This window comes from Magnolia sinica, chromosome 17, assembly GCF_029962835.1.
Source record: "Magnolia sinica isolate HGM2019 chromosome 17, MsV1, whole genome shotgun sequence".
Taxonomy (NCBI): Eukaryota; Viridiplantae; Streptophyta; class Magnoliopsida; order Magnoliales; family Magnoliaceae; genus Magnolia; species Magnolia sinica.
The window spans coordinates 69,977,181-69,987,907 of NC_080589.1; positions in this window are offsets into that span (position 1 = coordinate 69,977,181).

Below are 10,727 nucleotides of genomic sequence, written 5' to 3' on the forward strand. Positions count from 1 at the left end.
ATTATGAACAAGTTGGATGACAAATAAACATCACTAGGGGCCTTAGAAAATTTTCAACGGTTGAAATCAATAGTTCCACTTTTTCCAGTGGTATGGCCCACTTGAGCTTTCTATATACATCAATTTTGGGTTGAACCCATAAAATGATCTGGAAAAACAAATGGACGGCTGAGTAACTCAGTACACAATCCAATTTCGGATTAAGTGGATGAAATTATAAAAGTAACAATAAATGCATATGTATTGTTTCAAGATTGGGTGCATCCCATGTTTTCCTATTTTATGTTTGGAATGTACGCAATTAAAAGTAAATCTTGAGATTTTCTTTCAAATTATACTCGGAAATTTATTATCATAGAATTTAGAAATCTCATCTCACACTTTCCAACACAAGGCTCATTTTCTAAAGCCTATAAAATTAATTTTAATCTCATCCCACTCTCTTTCCAAACATGTCATTTCCAATCCCAAAGCGAGATTAGCAATGCAATAAGAGGCATTGTACCCGTTGATGTGGGACCCACGAGATCTACGAAGGCAGTCTAACTAGTTCGTCATGTGCTTCATCTCATGTTAAAGATTTGACATGAACAGTATGATGGACCTTCCATGCAAATCAATAATGAACTTTCCCTCTCAACTTGTTCTCCTTGGTGGGGCCCATCTAATTCACTGATATGGCCTTATTGTAAAGCAATGAAGGTAATAAAGGCATGTAATCGATGTGATGGATTGTATGAATATGTCACGGGTGCATAGCATGCCCCTTTCGATTAACACAGTTCATTGTCTTGTTAACGGGGTCCAAAACGTCTTCCACAGCAGTCTGCAGCATGGAAAGCACCCAAGCTCTTAGGACCCCACAAGTCATGAAATCCACCGAACGGAGTTTTTGTTTTATGGTTCACCTTAGCTGTGGATCTGGCTGCCTTTTCCCCTTGGCCTAAGGATCGAGGTGCACACCTGGTGGACGTTGATGACCTCTCAGGAGGAGGGCATCCCCAGCCTCTAAAAGGACCCGTTACTTGCGTTGACACATGTCAGTGTGCTTCCCTGTTGATGTTGATGAAGTCTACCCCACCCGGCCATCACGTGCGCCACCTTGTCGTTTTTACATGGTCCTAAAAAATTAGGCAATCGAAAGTGCAGTTGGGCTACGCCACTAAAAATAGTTGAGATGAGGAGACGCATTCAAATTATCCACATTATGTGGGACCCATCGTGATGTGTATATGTCATCCAATCTACGCATATGAAGCTGCGGATATTATGACACTACAAGAAAGAGGGTTTTTACTGACGAAACTTTTAGCGACGAATCTATTTTTATTTTTATTTTTTGTCGCTAAAAGTGACCTTGTAGCGACGAAAAAAATAAATTTCATCGCTAAAACTACAAAAAAGGGGGGTGGGGGGGTTTACCAACGAAACTTTTAGCGACGCCTTTTTTCGTCGCTAAAGAGTGTTTTGAATTTTTGAAAAAAATAAAAAGTCAAGAAGTTTCCTTTTAGCGACGAAATTAATTTCGTATCTAAATATGGATTTTAGCGATGAAACTTTTCGTCACTAAAGGGTGTTTTCAATTTTTGAAAAAACAAAAAAGTCGAGAAGTTCCCTTTTAGCGACAAAATTAATTTCGTAGCTAAAGGTGACTTTAGGCGACGAAAAGTTTCGTCGTTGAAGGGTGTCTTGAATTTTTGAAAAAAATAAAAAGTCGAGAAGTATCCTTTTAGTGACGAAATTAATTTCGTAGCTAAAGGTGTCTTTTAGCGACGAAAAGGTTCGTCGCTAAAGGGTGTTTTGAATTTTTGAAAAAAAAAGTCGAAAAGTTTTCTTTTAGCAACGAAATTAATTTCATAGCTAAATGAGGCTTTTAGCGACAACAATTTCCATCGCTAAAGGGTGTTTTGAATTTTTGAAAAAAATAAAAAGTTGAGAAGTTTCCTTTTAGCAACGAAATTTTTTCGTCGCTAAAGGGTGGCTTTTAGCGACAAAAATTTTCGTTGCTAAAGGGTGTTTTGAATTTTTTTAAAAACAAAAAGTCGAGAAGCTTCCTTTTAGCGATGAAATAAATTTCGTAGCTAAAGGCAGCGTTGAGCGACGAAAATTGTCATCGCTAAAGGGTGTTTTGAATTTTTAAAAACCAAAAAAACTCAAAATGTTTCCTTTTGCCGACGATACAGTTCGTCGCTAAAAATAATTACAAAACTTTTGGCGGCGAACATTTTTGTCGCTAAAAATATTTACAAAACTTTTACCTACGAAATTTTTTGCACGTAAAAGTCTCTTTTTTTTAAAAAAAATATTCTAGCACAAAATTCCGCCAAAATTCCTGATATACACTTGTTACAATATATTTTATCATATTCATCCTGATATACACATGTTATATAATATGTTTCATCATATTCGCATTCACATCCATCTAAACCCAAACTAGTAAATCCATCCAAACATAAACTACATTCATCCAAACATAAACTACATCCATCCAAACAAAAATATCTTATCCACATCACATTCATTCACGCATCGGGGTTATAGGTTTTGGTTAAGATTTAGGTTATAGGTTATAGGTTATAGCTTTGGGGAATTGAGAATAGGTTAAGGTTTAGGTTTAGGAAATCGGGTTCGGGTTCGGCATCGGAGTTAGGTTTGGGTTTTCAAGTTTAGGTTTAGGTTTAAGTTAGGGAGTTGAGATTAGGATTAGGTGTAGGTTTAGGTTTAGGGATTCGAGAATACATTTAGGTTTTAGGTTTAGGTTTAGGTTATAGGTTTAGGTTAAGGTTAGGTTATAGGTTATAAGTTTAGATTATAGGTTATAGGTTTTGGTTAAGGTTTAGGTTTAGGTTTGGGTTATAAGTTATAGGTTATATGTTATAGGTTTAGGGAATTGAGAATAGCTTTAATCTATAACCTAAACCTTTACTTATAACCTTAACCTAAACATATTCTCAAATCCTAAAACCTGTACTTATAACCTAAACCTAAACCTTAACCTAAACTTATAACCTATACTTACAACCTTAACCTAAACTTATAACCTTAACCTAAACCTATTCTCAATTCCCAAAACCTATACTTATAACCTAAACCTAAACCTTAACGTATAACCTATACTTATAACCTTAACCTAAACTTATAACTATACTTATAACCTATATCCTAAACCTATACCTATAACCTTAACCTAAACTTATAACCTTAACCTAAAACTATTCTCAAATCCCAAAACCTAAACCTAAACCTTAACCTTAACCTATAACATATACTTACAACCTTAACCTAAACTTATAACCTTAACCTAAACCTATTCTCAATTCCTTAAACCTATACTTATAACCTAAACCTAAACCTTAACATATAACCTTAACGCAAACTTATAACTATACTTATAACCTATAATCTAAACGTAAACCTATAACCTTAATCTAAACTAATAATCTTAACCTAAACCTATTCTCAAATCCCAAAACCTAAACCTAAACTTTAACCTTAACCTATAACCTATACTTACAACCTTAACTTAAACTTATAACCTTAACCTAAACCTATTCTCAATTCACAAAACCTATACTTATAACCTAAACCTAAACATATACTTATAACCTATAACCGATAACCTAAACCTAAAACCTCTATAACCTAACCTAAACCTTAACCTATAACCTATAACCTAAACCTCTATAACCTAAACCTAAATCTTAACCTTAAGCTATAACCTAAACTTATAACCTTAACCTAAACTTATAACCTTAACCTTAATCTAAACTTATAACCTTAACCTTAACCTATAACCTAAACTTATACTTATAACCTTAACCTAAACTTATAACCATAACCTAAGCATATTCTTAAATCCCAAAACCTGTACTTATAATCTAAACCTAAACCTTAACCTTAACCTATAACCTATACTTACAACCTTAACCTAAACTTATAACCTTAACCTAAACCTATACTTATAACCTATAACCTATAACCTAAACCTAAAACCTCTATACCTAACCAAAACCTTAACATATAACCTATAACCTAAACCTAAACCTATATAACCTAAACTTAAACCTTAACCTTAACCTATAACCTAAACTTATAACCTTAACCTAAACTTATAACCTAAACCTTTACTTATAACCTTAACCTAAACTTATAACCTTAACCTAAACATATTCTCAAATCCCAAAATCTGTACTTATAACCTAAACTTAAACCTTGACCTAAACTTATAACATATACTTACAACCTTAACCTTAACCTAAACCTATTCTCAATTCCCAAAACATATACTTATAACCTAAACCTAAACCTTAACGTATAACCTATACTTATAACCTTAACCTAAACTTATAACTATACTTATAACCTATATCCTAAACCTATACCTGTAACCTTAACCTAAATTTATAACCTTAATCTAAACTTATTCTCAAATCCCAAAACCTAAACCTTAACCTTAACCTTAACCTATAACCTATACTTACAACCTTAACCTAAACTTATAACCTTAACCTAAACCTATTCTCAATTCACAAAACCTATACTTATAACCTAAACATAAACCTATACTTATAACCTATAACCTATAACCTTAACTTAAAACCTCTATAACCTAACCTAAACCTTAACCTATAACCTATAACCTAAACCTAAACCTAAACCTAAATCTTAACCTTAACCTATAACCTAAACTTATAACCTTAACCTTAACCTATAACCTAAACCTATACTTATAACCTTAACTTAAACTTATAACCTTAACCTAAACATATTCTCAAATCCCAAAACCTGTACTTAAAACCTAAACCTAAACCTTAACCTATAACCTATACTTACAACCTTAACCTAAACTTATAATCTAAACCTAAACCTATTCTCAATTCCAAAAACCTATACTTATAACATAAACCTAAACCTTAACCTAAACTTAAACCTATACTTATAACCTATAACCTAAACCTAAAACCTCTATAACCTAACCAAAACCTTAACCTATAACCTATAACCTAAACCTAAACCTCTATAGCCTAAACCTAAACCTTAACGTTAACCTATAACCTAAACTTATAACTTTAACCTAAACTTATAACCTTAACCTTTACTTATAACCTCAACCTAAACTTATAACCTTAACCTAAACATATTCTCAAATCCCAAAACCTGTACTTATAACCTAAACCTAAACCTTAACCTATACTTACAACCTTAACCTAAACTTATAACCTTAACTTAAACCTATTCTCAATTCCCAAAACCTATACTTATAACCTAAACTTAAACCTTAATGTATAACCTATACTTATAACCTTAACCTAAAGTTATAACTATACTTTTAACCTATATCCTAAACCTATACCTATAACCTTAACCTAAACTTATAACCTTAACCTAAACCTATTCTCAAATCCCAAAACCTAAACCTAAACCTTAACCTTAACCTATAACCTATACTTGCAACCTTAACCTAAACTGATAACCTTAACCTAAACCTATTCTCAATTCCCAAAACCTATACTTATAACCTAAATATAATCCTTAACCTATAACCTATACTTATAACCTTAACCTAAACTTATAACTATACTTATAACCTATAACCTAAACATATACTTATAACCTTAATCTTAACTTATAACCTTAACCTAAACTTATTCTCAAATCCCAAAACCTAAACCTTAACCTTAACCTTAACCTATAACCTATACTTACAACTTTAACCTAAACTTAACCTAAACCTATTCTCAATTTCCAAAACCTATACTTATAACCTAAACCTAAACCTATACTTATAACCTATAACTTATAACCTAAACCTAAAACCTCTATAACCTAACCTAAACCTTAACTTATAACCTATAACCTAAACCTAAACCTCTATAACCTAAACCTAAACCTTAACCTTAACCTATAACCTAAACTTATAACCTTAACCTAAACTTATAACCTTAACCTTAACCTATAACTTAAACCTATACTTATAACTTTAATCTAAACTTATAACCTTAACCTAAACATATTCTCAAATCCCAAAACTTGTACTTATAAACTAAACATAAACCTTAACCTTATCCTATAACCTATACTTACAACCTTAACCTAAACTTATAACCTTAACTTAAACCTATTCTCAATTCCCAAAACCTATACTTATAACCTAAATCTAAACCTTAACCTAAACATAAACATACACTTATAACCTATAACCTATAACCTAAACCTAAAACCTCTATAACCTATAACTTAAACCTTAACATATAACCTATTACCTAAACCTAAACCCTATAACCTAAACCTAAACTTTAACCTTAACCTTAACCTAAACTTATAACCTTAACCTTAACCTGTAACCTTAACCTAAACTTATAACCTTAACCTAAACATATTCTCAAATCCCAAAACCTGTACTTATAACCTAAACTTAAACTGTTGAGGGTCAAATATTACATATCAGACCCAGTTATTGCCTGGATTTATGAACATAGTACCATTGAATAACCCATTTTAATCATGTTTATGTTGCAAGGTGAAATTGCGAGCTGAGACTGGATCGGGATGCTAAAAGTACGGATTTAACGTTCAGAATGCACCAAGGCAAGGGACGGACTCCAGGGGACCAAGATCGACGGAATTACACCCCAGGGATCTACAAAAATTGAGAAACTGAAGCTCAAGCGGCCTGAAAGTCAGCCAGAATGCAAGATCACTGGGTTTCTATCATCTGTTTGGCTCGAAACTTTATACATGGCTCAAGGACCAAAAACTAACCATACACGTCAAATTTCAGCCATTGGATCCTCGTGAAAGTGGCTGAACTAATAGATCAGTCCATAAAATCTTGATTTGGGGCCCTCCCGCTGTCCAGATACGCTTTAACTTCGGTCCCCACGGCTCAAATGAAATGAGGAACAAGATGGTTGGTGTGGATTTCTCATAATAATCATACAGTGTACATAGTACACTTTTTGCACTAAGAGTGCATGGCAACACAGGGACGTACAGAACTCGAACTCTGTTTCTGTCATGAAATAGAGACTGCGGATGATCTCAGTGGGCCATCATCATGGTCCAAATGCTCAATCCGAGCCGTCCATCATGCAGAGGGGCTCGATTTAGCCAAACCCATGTTAACTTTATGCACTCATGCACGCACACGTGTTGGTTTTAATGGTCACAAATGGACTGCCCTGCAACTATTGCAGTTGATTTCTTCCATGGACCACACCGATTTGGATCCAAAAACAGTGATTTCCAACTGGTTTTTCGAGCAGAATACATTAGACGGAGTGGATCTCTTCTCTAGAGATGATCAGGGGCCATCGGACATCTCAGCGTAACTCCATACGCACCTACGTGCGTAACAGATGACCGACCGCCGTGGGCCATACGACTTTCTTGATCATGATCGGCCGGCCAATCCGGACCGTCTAGGAGAGAGAGAAGTGGGTCATGACCCCATCTATGAAGACAGAACGACTTCCGATGATCAGCCATTCCGAATAGCTTTCCAAACGCAAGATAGTTTGCGTTTTTTTTATTGTTGCGTGCGTAAGGAGCCACTGACTCCAATCTTTTGTTTCGCACAATGGACGACCTCTTGGCCCAGCCTATAAAAGACGTGAGGGAGAGAGTGATAAGAGGGGCCGTGGGGAGAAGAGCTTGGCTGGACGTCAGGGAGAAGTGTTTTGAAGGCTGGACGTGAGGCTGTTTTTTTTCTTTCCTTCTTGTTCTTTTCTCTCTCTTTTTATTTTTCTTTTTATTTGCTTTGGGTTCAAGCCAATCATGGTCGGCTAAACCTCTTAGCTAGGGCTAAGAGGTGAAGCTTGTAGTCTGATGGGAAAATTTATGCATGTGCCTTTTGTTTAGACTGAACTGATGTTTATTTTATTTTAATTAAGGGAATGCTTTTGGTTTTTAATGGTCTGTTGTGACTGAAATTACAATGGGTCTGCAATGGCTTTGAGTATTTCTTTTTCCTTATTTTTGATTATGACGTCAGGAAGCCCTGTTGTTCGCCATCGTCTCCTGGGCATGGTTGGATGGTGGTATCCTTCCTAACCTGCATAATCATCTGATTGGTTGGTAATTAGTTTAATTTTATTGTTGACTTTGTCTCCTGGGCATGGTTTGGTGATTGAATCCACTCTAATTCATATACCTTTCATCTCCTTAAAATTATATCAGAGGAAGTTCAGTTTAATTTTCATGATTTTTGAAGCAGGCATAAGATCTCCCTGATCTCCACAAGTGGATCCTCTGAATCCCTAGTTCCCTTTCTCCGAATTCTTTAAGTTTAGATTAATATTTCACCATTATTCCTCAAATCACAATTGGTTTAGATTTCATCTTAGCCTAGTTCTAGATCTGGTTATTTTCAGATAACGTACAGGTTTCAGTCCCTGTGGATTCGACCTCGGTCTTACCGAGTTTATTACTACATCACAACCCTGCACTTGGGGTGTGAACAAGTTTTTGGCGCCGTTGCCGGGGACTGACGGTTACGTTTTTCTGAAATTAATTAGTTTTAGAATTAGGTTAGGATTAGAATTTTACTAACTTTAGGTTAAAGGTTTTTATTTTATTTTATTTTTAGAAGCTAACCTGTTTTCCTGTTTTGTAGGATCCTGAAATAACTTCTAAATTGGTAATCCCTTTCTAATTCCTCTACTTTTTCTATTTTTAGAATTAGGATTTGAGTTTTGGAAATTTTCTATTTTCTAGTATTTTTCTATTTTTAGGAACTAGTTTATTTTTAGAAACTTTCATCTCTTGTTTTTAGAAACTAGGTTAGTTATTTCCTTTTTTAGAAATTCTTTCTAATTTTATAAACTAACTCAGCTTCTAGGTTTAAGGAACTTTCCTTTGTAGAAACTAATCTCTTTTGTTTTCTTTTACAGGATATTAACATAGGAACTTCTCATTTGGTACTTTCTTTTTAACTTCTCCTCCTCTTACTTTCCATACTTCTATAGGATCTTTTCTTCTATTTTTCTTAGAATTAGACTCAGAGTTAGGGTTCTACCATGGAAGCGTGGGTACGTGCATATGCCGAGATGGATAAGAGATATTGGGGAATGCCTGAGGGTTGTGGAATTCAACGTATACCTCAAGATTTTTCTCCATCAAGAACAGACATTGAGAACCGACTAAAACGTTATGTTCCATCGGTTAATAGGGCCGTATATGATCGTAATTATGGAAACGAGGATTATTATCAACCATCATATTCTCCCATGTATGATCAGTATGACTATTACCAGGGGAAACATCAAAATTTGGAAGATGAACCAACTATATGTTATAATGATTACCCTCTTGGATACCCTACCATTGATATCCAACCAGAAACAATCCAAGAGGATTTAGCTCAGCGTAGCCTGGCCTATCTCACGGAAATGAGAAAATCGTTGGAAGCGCTTAATTCGCGCCTTGATAAGATAGAGGAGGCTCAGTTATCTCAACCACAATTCATTTCAGAAATACAATGCGAGAAAAGTGATCCTAACTCGCTTTGGAAGAACTCTGAAATTACAAATGAGGAGTTGGATTCTATCAATGAGTATATGGTTCAATTTTCCGATGAGTTGATCTCGATGACTGTTCAAAGGAATGGTCAAGATGCGTGGGTATCTTTCAAATACAGTGATGATGACACACTTTCCTCACATGACACACAGGATCTCAATGATGACGTAGAGGTTAGTTTTTTCAAACCTCAACTGAACTTAGGTGTAGAATGTGAGGAGAGCGACCCCATCCCAAGTGTGTACTGCACGGAATTAGACGATGATGCTTATTGGGATGATGATCATGAATATACAGCCCAAAGTCCCCTAGAATCAATTTCAAGTTTGGTCCAGGTCAATGATCAAGATGTACATGAAGTGGTCGGTCATAATGAGCCACTCCCCTCACCTGACATGTCTGATTTTAAGGTAGAGGATGAGCCCCTTACAATCGACCCTTCTAACTCTTGTGAAACATGTTTGGACCACTCCTCTGAATTAAATGATGATGTGATTCGGGAGAAGGACGAGTTGCTCGCTACGACCTTGGAAATTGAAACCACTAAGTTGAGGCCACCATCTGAGCTGTACACATTTGACAATTCAACACCTCGATTGAGTAGTTTCAATGAACAAAGAGATCACATCGATGCTTCCCCTATTGATTTTCAATCTATCTGTGTAGGGCTGGAGAAAGAGAGCACACCTCCGTTTACCTTTAAAGACAATGGATTCCTTGGGCAGATCATCACAAGCTTTAATGTGGAAAATGAGTCACCCTCAGCTGAATGTCCCAACTCTTTTGATGATTGTTTGACACACTTTGCAGATTCAAATGATCCCATGATAAGAGACATAGTGAATGCCTTGCAAGACAACATCTCGGTAGTCATCACTGACCGAGAAAACCCTTACTTTGAAGCCCCTTCTTCCACGGATCCTGAATGTTTTCCATTAAGGGAGGAGGAGCTGAAAATTGAACCGAAATCTGACACTTCGGAATGTGTTGAGACTACATTACTTCTTGTGAAGTTTTCTAAACTTTATCTACCTGTAGTTTCTGATTCACTATGGGATACTAACGATGAAACTTCTTCTGTCACAGGTGAATCGTATATGCTATGGATACCTCAAGCACTTCAACGGAAAATTTCTTATGAGGTACATAAGTTTCTCTGGAAGGTCATGCTTCAAGGCGTCCAAGCCTATTGCAAAAAGGGCTTT